Raw genomic sequence first — 11713 nt, 5'->3', positions numbered from 1 at the left:
ATAAACAAATGTCAAGGAATTACAATAAACAGAAATAGCTTGCTGGAGGCCAGATTCCTTATTCCACGTGTAATCCATCAGGATTTCTCACATTATTGAAAAAAGGCACTCTAGAAGTTTCATCCAAAGAAAGAAAATAAGTTTCCTGTAAATTAAATATGCACGAATTCTAGAAGATGACATAAAACTTTTTCTTTTGTTTGGGAGATCCTCTGTAATGATTTTTTTTCCTTAAGTTGCTCTGGATTTATTTCAAGAATTTTAAGTCAAAGAAAAACATACAATTCTAAAGGAATAAGAATTTAGTTAACACAAAATCTTAAAAATAAGCTGAGAAGTTACTGATCAGTTATAGCACTATTGCACATGATTCCTTTGACATTTATCTTTTTTTAACTTGGGTCACATTAGTTTATAACATTATATAAATTTCAGGTGTACATTATTATATTTCAACTTTTGTATAGAGAACATCATGTTCACCACTAAAAGTCTAGTTGCCATCCATCACCATATAAATGTGCCCCTTCACCCTTTTTGCTCTCCCCCTGCCCCCTTCCCCTCTGCCAACCAGCAATCATTCTCTTTATGTATGTGTGTGTTTGTTTGTTTATCTACCACATATGAGTGAAGTCATTTGGTAACTGTCTTTCTCCGTCAGATTTATTTCACCCAGCATGATACTCTCAAGGCCCATCATTTTCCTTGTGTTTCCATCTGCCATTTCAGTTTGGTGGTTTTCTGTGATGTGGTTCTCAGTTTCCTCTTTTTTATGTTTTACAACTCTGTTCTAAGTTTTTGTTTTGTGGTTACCATGAAGTTTGTATAAAAGATCTCATAGATGAGACAGTCTTTTTTTTTGCTGATAGCCTCTTATCTCCATTTGCCCATGCAGGTTCTGTCCTTTTCTGCCTCTTCTGTGTTTCTGTTGTCACAAATTCTCCTTCTTTGTATTGTGGGTTTGTTACTAAATTGAAGTGGTTACAGTCATTTTTAATGCTTTCTTTCCCTTTAGGCTTTGTGTTATAATTGCTGACTAACTTATTCTGATATAGAGTCTCAATTTTCTGATTCTATTTATTATCTTGTCCAAAGCTTTGTATACTTTTGCCTTTTCGTTTCAGGTAGGAGGGCTCCTTTCAACACTTCTTGTAAGGCAGACCTAGTGGCAATGACTTCCCCCAGCTTTTGTTTATCTGGAAAAGCCTTTCTTTTTCCTTCATATCTGGAGGATAACTTTGCTGGATAGAGTATTCTTGGCTGACATTGTTTTCATCTTTCAATATTTTGACTATATCATTCCACTCTCTCCTAGCCTGTAGAGTTTCTGCTGAGAAACCCTCTGACAGCCTAATGGGGCTTCCTTTGAGAGTTATTTTCTTCTCTCTGGCCACTCTTAATATTCTTTCTTTGTTGTGGACTTTTGACAGTTTTGTACAACATGCCATTGAGAAGGTCTTTCTGTGTTGAGATAATCATGTGTCTTATTAGCTTCATGTACTTGTATATCCAGTTCTTTCCCCAGGTTTGGGAAGTTCTCAGCTATTATTTCTTTAAATAAGCTCTCTGCTCCTTTCTCCCTCTCTTCTCCTTCTGGGATACCCATTATTGTTATGTTGTTTTTCTAATTGAGTCAGGTATTTCTTGTAGAATTTGTCCGTTTTAAAATAAAAATCTTAGTTCTCTCTCCTCTTCCACCTGAATCATTTCCAGATTTTTATCTTTGAGCTTGCTAATTCTCCCTTCCATATTGTCTGCTTGCTTTCCAATGCTTTCTACTTTATTCTTTATCTCATTTATTATGTTCCTCCTCTCCAGAATTTCTGTTCGGTTTCTTTTTAGAGTTTCAATCTCTTTGGTGAAGTACTCCTGTTCATTAATTTTTTTCTTTTTTTTTTTTTTTTTGAGGAAGATTAGCCCTGAGCTAACTGCTGCCAGTCCTCCTCTTTTTGCTGAGGAAGCCTGGCCCTGAGCTAACATCTGTGCCCATCTTCCTCTACTTTATATGTGGGATACTTACCACAGCATGGCATGCCAAGCGTTGCCATGTCCACACCTGGGATCTGAACGAGCAAATCCCAGGCCACCAAGAAGCGGAACACGTGAACTTAACTACTGCGCCACCAGTCTGGCCCCTTCTGTTCATTAATTTTATTCTTGAGCTCATTGAACTGTCTTTCTGAGTTTTCTTGTAACTTGCTGAATTTCTTCATGGCAGCTAGTTTGAATTGTCTATCAGATCATAATCTTCTGTGACTTCAAGTTTGGCTTCTGGAGAGTTGTCATTTTCTTTTTGTGCTACCATGTTACTGTATCAACTGTATCATCTTCATGATGCTTGATGAACTGATCCTCTGCTGGCACATTGTAGTAAACACCTTTCTTATTTGGGTCAGGCTTTGTTTACTTTGATTCTGAGCTGCTGATGATTTTATTTGAGATCCTGCACTTTTCACCCTCCACTACCTCTGCTAGAGGCGTCATCAGTGCTCCCATTGTACTGCTTGTGCTTCTGAGGTTGGATGCCTTGCTGCTTACACTGTCACTACACTTGTGAGTGTTGCCACTGGGGTCATCAGGCTATGAGCACTTCTGCTGATTCCAGGGTCACCAGTTCCCTTACTGCAGTGAAGGGGACAGGGAGAGTGGGGCAGGAGCTGGGGTCACAGGTACTTCCACCACATCCAGGTTTGTTGGGTCTGCAGGCACTGCTGCTATGAATGGAGGGGCCAAAGTTGCAGGTGTCTCTGAGACTGCGGGGACTGGGATGATGGGCTCTGCTGTCACTGTGACCTGGCTTTCCATGGGTTCCCCATGGGCCTGGGTGCTGCTGCTGCCTGCACTGCTGCTCCTAGGTTATCTGAGTGTGATGGCAATACCACTGCCATGGGCACTGGGTTCAGGGATGTCACCATTGCTTGGGGCCTAGGGTCTTGTAGGCATCCCCTACTGCTGGCAGAGCTTGTGTAGAGGGCGCCACTGCTGGGGGCTGGGTATCAGGCACTGCTGGGGCTCCTGAAGCCTCACATCACAGGCACCACCTGCCAATGCTGGAGGAGGGAGAAGAACTGAGCTGTGAATGCAGCTGCAGTTCTATAGCCTCTGGTCTTCGGTGCTAGCCAATTCCTGGAGTCTCAGGTCATGGGCACCGCCGCTACCAGGGCTGTCCACACCTTGGATGCATCCTCACTGCTGTAAGGGCTGGTGTCTGAGGTGCTACCATTGGGGCAGAGGGAGTGGGTTGGGTCACAAGTATCAGCAGGGTTCCCAGAGTCTCCCATTGTGGGCCACAGTGATTCCTGGTGCCTCTAAGAGCATGGGCTGCCTGGATTCCTGGGGTCTCTGTGGGTGTTACCACAGTTCCTGCAACCTCTTGTCTTAGGAGCTGCTGCCATTGCTACACTTGTTCCACTGACTTCCAGGGGTCCAATCCACTCACGTTCAGATGTATAGATGCCTGGATCTCTCAGGCATTCTGGTATGCTGGGCAAATGGTTGTTGATCTATGGATTACCTACTGGTTGTAACTTAGAGGGGAGAGACAAAGGGAGCAAGTCACTCCACCATGGTGTTCACTTTTTTCTTTCTTACAGGAATCACAATAGAATCAGTAAATTGTGAAATCAAATAAGATGTGTTTCCCTTTCCTGAAAGCTAAACTATAACTGAAGAGGAGGAAAATGTAACACCTGCAAAATCTCTTCTAAAAGACTTCCTTTTTGGAGATTAGCCTTGGCTTGCTTTTTATGTTTTTGACTTGAGAGCAAAGAAAACTTTGTGACTTAGCATCTTAGATGATTAGGTAGGAGAAATATGAGAAGTAAGTGTAAATGTTACCAAGGGCCCATTGTTTCTTACAAGTATTTTTCTGATCTCAGGAGCATTTCTTATCATTAGTTTACTCCTTCTGAACTGAAATCTTTGCTTTCTTAGCTCTACATCCCCATTCTGCATCCCAGCACTCCCTCTACTCCCCGTGGACTTGATCCTTGTAGAATCTTCCTAGAAGGTGGAAATACTGTTGGAAGAAATTTGATGGAAACATGAAAAGTGTTTGAAATCATCTACTTAGATTGTAAAATGTGACACAGTTCTAATTGTTCTCAGATAATGTAAAGATTGCACATTTTTGATCAAGATCAACATTATTGACAAAGATAAACTTTGAGTGTCATCTCATGAAAAAACCTACAACAGCCAAGAAATTTGAGTCCTTGTCATTACCTACTCCAAAACATAAAAGAAAGAAGAGTTTGCCTTTTATAATAAACTCCAAAGTTGCTCAATGCAAGCTGCTTTGTTTACTACTCTCTAGCTCTGTCCAACTCATATTTCATGCCCTCGATAACCTCTTCTTGGCTAAATACAGATTAACCAAAGACAGTATCTGGTGAGATGTTCCTTAGCAATAATTCTAGCACCACTCCCTTAAAGACCCAGTCTGACGACTCACTGCTCTTAATACATCACACTTTCCCACACCTGTGTCCAAATTGCTTTGGGGGGCTGCAAATGCCATTTGTTCTGTAAAGTCCTTGTTGTCTGCCACCATGAAATCAAATCACTCGCTCTTTCCATGAAAGTCTTCCTTCCCTCTCTCCCTCTCTATTTCTTTCTTTTTTCCTTCATCTGAGCCCTGACATTACAGCTATCGCAAGCCGCACACTCCTTTGTATCTTGCGTTAAGCTTATTTACACACCTCTTAACCACTCATTTAGAGTTCTGTAGAAGAGGAATTTACCTCCATTTATTCAAATGATTACTGAAGATCACACTTTTGCCAAGAAGTGTGCTAGGCTTGGGGGGCAAAAAGTGGCTCCCCACCTGTAACTGAAGTCTGCTGAATGTGCCAAAGCATCTGTTGTACTAGACCAGTTGGGAAAAGAGTAAAGTTTCCTTTTTCTATGCCCAGGGAATAAGTTCATGCTAACAAATAAATTAGGAAAATGAATTAACAGTAAAGACTAATTAATGCCATTTGCACTGACGTTCATAAGTTTCCCAAGAGATAGATGCAATACCTAGAAATAGGGATGCTGTCAACACTAGAACTGACAGTTTGTCTACAGCACACCCCACCCAGCCCAAGGGGCTTTTAAAGTGGATTGCTATGATAGATTCCATCTGGGGAAAATGGAAAGAAAATGATGCAGGTTTTTCATTTCAGTCCCTACATTGGCATAGCAGCCAACTGGCAGAGTGTTAATCCAATGTTTCTCCATTTTTATCTCCCTTCTCATAGGCTATGGAAAGTTCTAAATTTTAAAGGGCAACAAGACTATATTTCGGAGGTGACAGAGTGAAATTCTGTGTTGTTCTCTCCACTTCAAGCTGAAGTAACTTCTTAACAATAGATTACGATATAGCTAAAAAACTGCCTGGCTTTGAATACCTCTGCCATCGGTCTTTCTCTCCTAGGAAGTACAAGGGAAAAGAAAATGGTTGAGGGTAAGTATTACAATTTAAGAAAAAATATAAGCACATTTGCTCAGAGTGTTACGCATGGGCAATCTGAATCGGCATACCCTGGAGACACGATAAAAGTGCAGCTTCCTGGGCTCCATCTCAAACCTACTGAATCAGAATCTCTGAAACTAGGGCTTAGGAACATCACATTTTTGACAAACTCCCTGGATAATTCTAAATTTTAAGAGTCCTTTAGGTAAGAGTATTGAAAGGATAGTGAAAGAATTTAGAAAGAATTTCATTTAAAAATGTGTTTCTTTTTTATCTTTTTGGATTATTTATAGAAGATATTATTTTTAAAATCTGAATTTAGATCATTGTTCTTCTAAGAATTTAGAAATGGGTAGGGAGTATATTTAAAATTACTTTAGGACACTTTCCTTAATATTCATAGAATGAATATGTTAAAAGCAATGCAATTAGTTGGCCATTAAAGAACTTAAAATCATAAGAATTCACATACTCTTGCATAAAGTTTATGAATTTCAGCTAAAATCCTAGAAATGAGTGTAGGGAGTGAGTTGTCAACTTATGAGGCCAATAGGTTGGAGGCTTTTTGAGCAGTTGAAAATGAATTTAACAGTGAAAATATTCATTGTCCATTGGCTGAAAATACTATGTGGAATTAAATTGTTTGGCTTGGGAGAAATCTGTGAAATGTATAGTGGATTATGTGGCCAGTTCTTTTTAAATTTCCAATATTTCAAACAAAATCTGCAATTCTCTACCTAAGGGAAAAAATGCTTGGTGGCAAGTACTCCTGGCTAAATCACTTTAGATTCCAATAGCTTTGCTTTACTTTACAAGAATTCTTTTCTATAAAATGTGTATGCTTGCTCAATTTTCCCCATGTTTTTTTTCTCTCTAACAATTCTCTTTAGCTAAATACCAAGCAGATGTAAAAATAGCTTTGACTATAACGGAAAATATACAATGGTGAAAATAGGAACAAAATCGTGTCATTTTGGTTATGGATCTCTTTCTAAACAAAATGCTTGAGCTCACTACAAAATTTCAGCTAAATGTGAAGAAAATATTTTGTAGTTTGGGGAGGCAAGCAAAAAGATATTTTGAGAAATTCAATGTCTATCCATCCTTCAGTTAAGGTGTGAAGCTTGATTTCAGTGTTCAAAGACTGTATCAAAGGGCTTCAGATAGAAATTTGATACTGTGCTATCTCATGTGGCCCAAGTGATCATGTGTCCCCAGGCAGAACTGGAAAATGTAAGCTTTTATAAAATTTTAATTTCATACTGGTCTTTCCCTTCTGGTTTAGCAAGGTAAATCCATCTTTAGGAATAGCAATGCCTCTCACTCTCTTTCTCTTATACACACACACACACACACACACACACACACACACAGACTGAAATGTTAAGGATAACAGAAATAAGATTTTCAGAATCAACAGACAGTTAAAATGATGTGATAGATATCATTCCATGGATCTTCATAATATAAAACTCAAATAGGAGAAAACACAACTATTCAGATTGGATTTGGGGAAAAGTTTTGGTTATGTGACATTTCACTTACAAAGTCTAAGAACTGTCTCAGGGAAGATTTCTTCCAAGCTCTTTTAACACCGTAGCACACAATTTTTATTTATGCCTGTAATTATTTCAAAATAGTTTGAAATACAAATTATGGCACAGAGACTTTGAGTGGGTTTATTAGAGTGAAAGAGTTTTTGGGAGACTAGATAACTGGCAAATGGATGAGGAAGTAGTTTGACACCTGAGTTCTTAGGGATTCTGGATAGACTATCTCTTCTATATCACTCATATCTTTTATAGCACTTAGCAACGCATATCATGGCTATGTGTGAATGATTGTTAACTTGAGCGGATATTGATCTAGAACTGAAATACTGTGACATTCCTCTGCTTGAAAACATGCTCCCATGGCCACACACTGAAAACCTTTCCCCATTATTATTCTTGATTCAAATCTTTCATGCTGTTTTTCTCCACGAAATAACAGCTTATGTTAAGGTCATCAGTTATTGCCATCAAATTCTAAATTAATTGCAAACAAAGTAAGTGACGAAAGACAATGACCATTTCAAAAGCTTTATCTTCCTTAAACTTGCTGAAGCATTGAACACCGATAGGTAATTGGTATTAAAATATCAATAAATTAAAATTCCTTTTTTTCTTGAACCTCACTCACACAAGTTCTTTCTTCTGTTTGTTCTTTGGTTTGTGTAAATACTACTTCATTTGTATTTTCACTGGGAACAAAAAGTTAATTGCACTGTACGAAATTGTAAAAACCAGTTTGATCCTGAGAGGCAAAAAAGCAGTGATAAGATATTTTTAAATGTAAAACAATAGTTAATAACTTTTCCCTCATGCTACTAGCAAGTGTCTTTGGAAAAAAAATTGGATAAAGAACAAAAGGCATCAAACTGAGGCTTTCACAATACATTTGCAATCATTTTATTGCTGCTTCCCTGATTCAGCAGAGAGAGGGTGGAGGAAAGTTGGCTGTATTACCGACAGTGCAGTTTATTTCTTCAGATTCAATAAATGAAATTCACAGTGCTTTCTGGAATCTCCATTACTATACACTGGCACCAAACTCAGAATAACAAACACATATTTTATTTGGTTTTACTCGAGAATTACACATCAGAAAAGTAGGTTTGTGTTACACTTCCTCAGTACTTCAGCCGTCGTGGCCTTACTCTAGCATCAAACATTTTTTCTTTATAGTTTCCTAGATAACTTCTCTCTTGATGCCTCAATTAGGAATTATATCCTTTTAATAGAAAAAGAAAAGAAAAAGCATTTTATCCAAAATTATGCATACGGAAAATATGGAAGTGGTCTCTAGCCAGGAACATGCATTACCATTCCAACAAGAAAATGAAAAGAACATTGTTATACAACATCTTAGCTGTTTCTCAAAGAAGATCTCCTAAAGAAAACGTCAAGTTCTTGATCAGAAGTAGCGGACAAGATGTACACATTGTAAAGTTGAATCATAAAAATAAATTGCTGGTTAAAAAAATAAGAAACAATGAGCTGTAACCAGTAACATTTATATAAATTAAAAATGCATTCCTACAAAGAATACACATTTTACAGGAACAAATAAAACAAAAAAGTTTGTGTTAGTTATGTTAAAAGTATTGTGCATGAGGAAAGGCACAAGAAAGGTGAATGGTAAAAAATACAAAATATCAGTAAAACACAAGAGGCCTTTATGGACTATTAACACAATCATTACATTTGAAGTCTGGCTAAATAAACAAACAGAATGCCAATTTCCTGATTTCATTAAGATGTGTTTGAGGGACATTTCGTGACCCAGTTTTTCATTCCGACTCCAGTTAGATCTCTTGGTTCTAGCATTCTGACTCTCCAATTCCTTCTGACAGGAGTGATATTAAAAGCTAACCTTTGATGATTGCCTATGTTCTAAATATTTTACTTCTTGAATTTTGCCTAATCTTCAGAACAACCAATGAGTTCAGTGTCATCATTGCCTCTCTTTTACTAATGAATAAGATTAGGTGAACCATTGAAAATCACAGCTAGTTAGGCATGTGACTTGAGCCCCACCTGGCCACCATACTCCAGCTCCCACTGAAATCTTGGGTATAATTGAAGTCAGTGTTAAAATTTAATTACATACTATCTTTAGTTGTCCTATTAAAAAAACCTAATTTTACTTTCTAAAGAGGCAATTACTGTAACGATGTTTGTATTTAAAACTATTTCGTTCCAATAAATTTAAATTTTGAGGAAAATATATGAAAGCCCTATTCAGAGATGATTTTTATTCTAAAAGTTTTAAGAAGTTGAAGTGTTTGGCAAAAAAAGGAAAAATCTATCCATAGGCAAATAATTAACTACGGTATCCAACCCCACAGAGTAGTTATAATCAGTGAAACAAAATTCCTATTGAAATAAAGGATAAATAAGCTAATCATTAATAATACGGAAGAACCTCTTTTTCAGCAGTTTCACTTTCTGTGGTTTTAGTTATCTGTGGTCAACCAAGTTCGGAAAATATTAAATGGAAAATTCCATAAATAAATAATTCATAAATTTTAAATTGCATGCCATTCTGAGTAGCATGATGAAATCTCGTACTGTCCTGCTCCATTCTGCCCAGAATCATCCCTTTGTCCAGCGTAGCCATGCTACCCACCCATTAGTCACTTAGTAGCCGTACCCATCAGATCAACTGTCTTGCGTCACAACCTAGTATCATAGTTCTTGTGTTCAAGTAATCCTTATTTTACTTAATAATGGCCTCCAAAGTGCGGGAGTAATGATACTGGCAATTTGGATATGCGAAAGAGAAGTTATTGTTGTTAATCTCTTACTGTGCCTAATTTATAAATTAAATTTTATCATAAGTATGTATGTATAGAAAAATCACAGAATATATGTGTAGGGTTTGGTACTGTCTGTGGTTTTAGGTATCCACTGGGGGTCTTGAGATATATCTCCCATGGAGAAGGGAGGAGTACTATATTAAATAAGTTTTCTTCATAGCCAATACTCACAGTGGAGAAAAGAGTTAAGAATTAGAGGTTTAAAATTCAAGGGAACAGGGGCTGGCCCCGTGGCCGAGTGGATAAGTTCTCGTGCTCCGCTGCAGGCAGCCCAGTGTTTCGTTGATTTGAGTCCTGGGTGTGGACATGGCACTGCTCATTGAGCCATGCTGAGGCGGCATCCCACATGCCACAACTGGAAGGACCCACAAGAAAGAATATACAACTATGTACTGGGGGCTTTGGGGAGAAAAAGGGAAAAAAAAATCTTCAAAAAACAAAATTCAAGGGAACAGGTCACTTAAAATTATTTTATTGGGGAGTTAAAGGTTGACTAAGAGGGCTATGAGAGCTATTGACCAAATTTAATTCCTCTTCCTCATCACACAATCATCTATTGAGCGCCCATGATATGTCAGCACAATGCTAGTCAAGGAAACAAAAAGCAAGAAAAAATTGCCTGGTTTTAAGAAGCTTATACCCTAAAAGACAGATATAGAAACAACCACAGGTTGTTTTAGTTGGAACTGAGTCTATGTTGGTATGGTAGTTTCTTACAGGATCGTGGACTTTTTCTATCGGTGAGGGACAGGAGATATGAATGTCTTCCCAGAGGAAGTAGTGCTGCATTTGAGTGTGTGTTCTATGGACAGACGGGTGGTAAGAATTCTGGTAAAGGAAGCATCACAAGCAAGGCTTGGACTAAAGATATAACAGACGGTTCAGAAAACTGCAAACTCTGGGTAAGGCTACAGCAGAGTGCCTGTGGATGCAGGATGGGGGTCTCATTAAGAGACACTCCTTGGGTAAGCAAGGGACAAACCATGGAGAAGACTCTTATGACAGAAAAAGTCTAGTTTATGCTTTTAACTAGGCAATTATATATTCCTAGGCAAAAGACAGTCACTTCTCCATCTGTCCCAGCTCTGAACTCTTTTCCTATATGTAGAGAGCTGCTCTTGATTGTAATCTTAGTGGGGTTCAGTAGCCCTAAGTATCTATTCTGTCTCTATTCTTGAAAAGGCAGGGTGCAGCTTGTGACAGGCTTAGCAGAGTAGATGCTTGTTCTTGCTTGGAATTCATCTGCAATGGCCACCAGTGAAGGCCCCCAGTGAAGACTGTCTGTGGGACCCTCTGGTTCCAGTGATGTTTAGCAGCAAATGCAATGGCTTCCTGGCTAGATTATTTCTATCTATTTTTTTAGGAGTCTCATTATCTTTGGTCTGTTTTCCAAGCTCAGTCTTTCAGCCTCTTCTCATTTATGTGCTTCTACCTATCACCTTCAAGGCAACCCTGTTTTTTGGTTAAAACACGCAGAGTTGCTATCTGTTGCTTATAGCTTAGGAGTCTGGTACACAAAGACATCAATAGCAGAAATCCATTATTGACATCAGATTGCTGAGAAATGTGGGGAACTTATGATTGGTTATTTGCTAGCCTAGGTAAAAGGGAGTCAAAACCCTGAAATTATTCAGGGAGGAGAGACTGGAAGACAATGACCCACAAAAATGGGACATATCATCTGTAGTTACCTGAAAATGACACATCTCCTGAGGGTGAGGCTTTGAAAGATCATATAGCTATTGTTATAAGAAAGTATGAAGGGCATAAAACAGGATTTAAGGGCAGAGTGGCTGCTTCTAAAAGCCCACAGAGCATCTGGAAAAGAAAGAATTGCAGGCTCAACTCCCCAAATTCTCTGCTCAAGTTTAGTGCTTGAAATATAGATGCTTTAT

The sequence above is a fragment of the Equus przewalskii genome, chromosome 29 (assembly GCF_037783145.1).
Source record: "Equus przewalskii isolate Varuska chromosome 29, EquPr2, whole genome shotgun sequence".
Taxonomy (NCBI): Eukaryota; Metazoa; Chordata; class Mammalia; order Perissodactyla; family Equidae; genus Equus; species Equus przewalskii.
Note: the sequence above shows the minus strand (reverse complement) of the source record.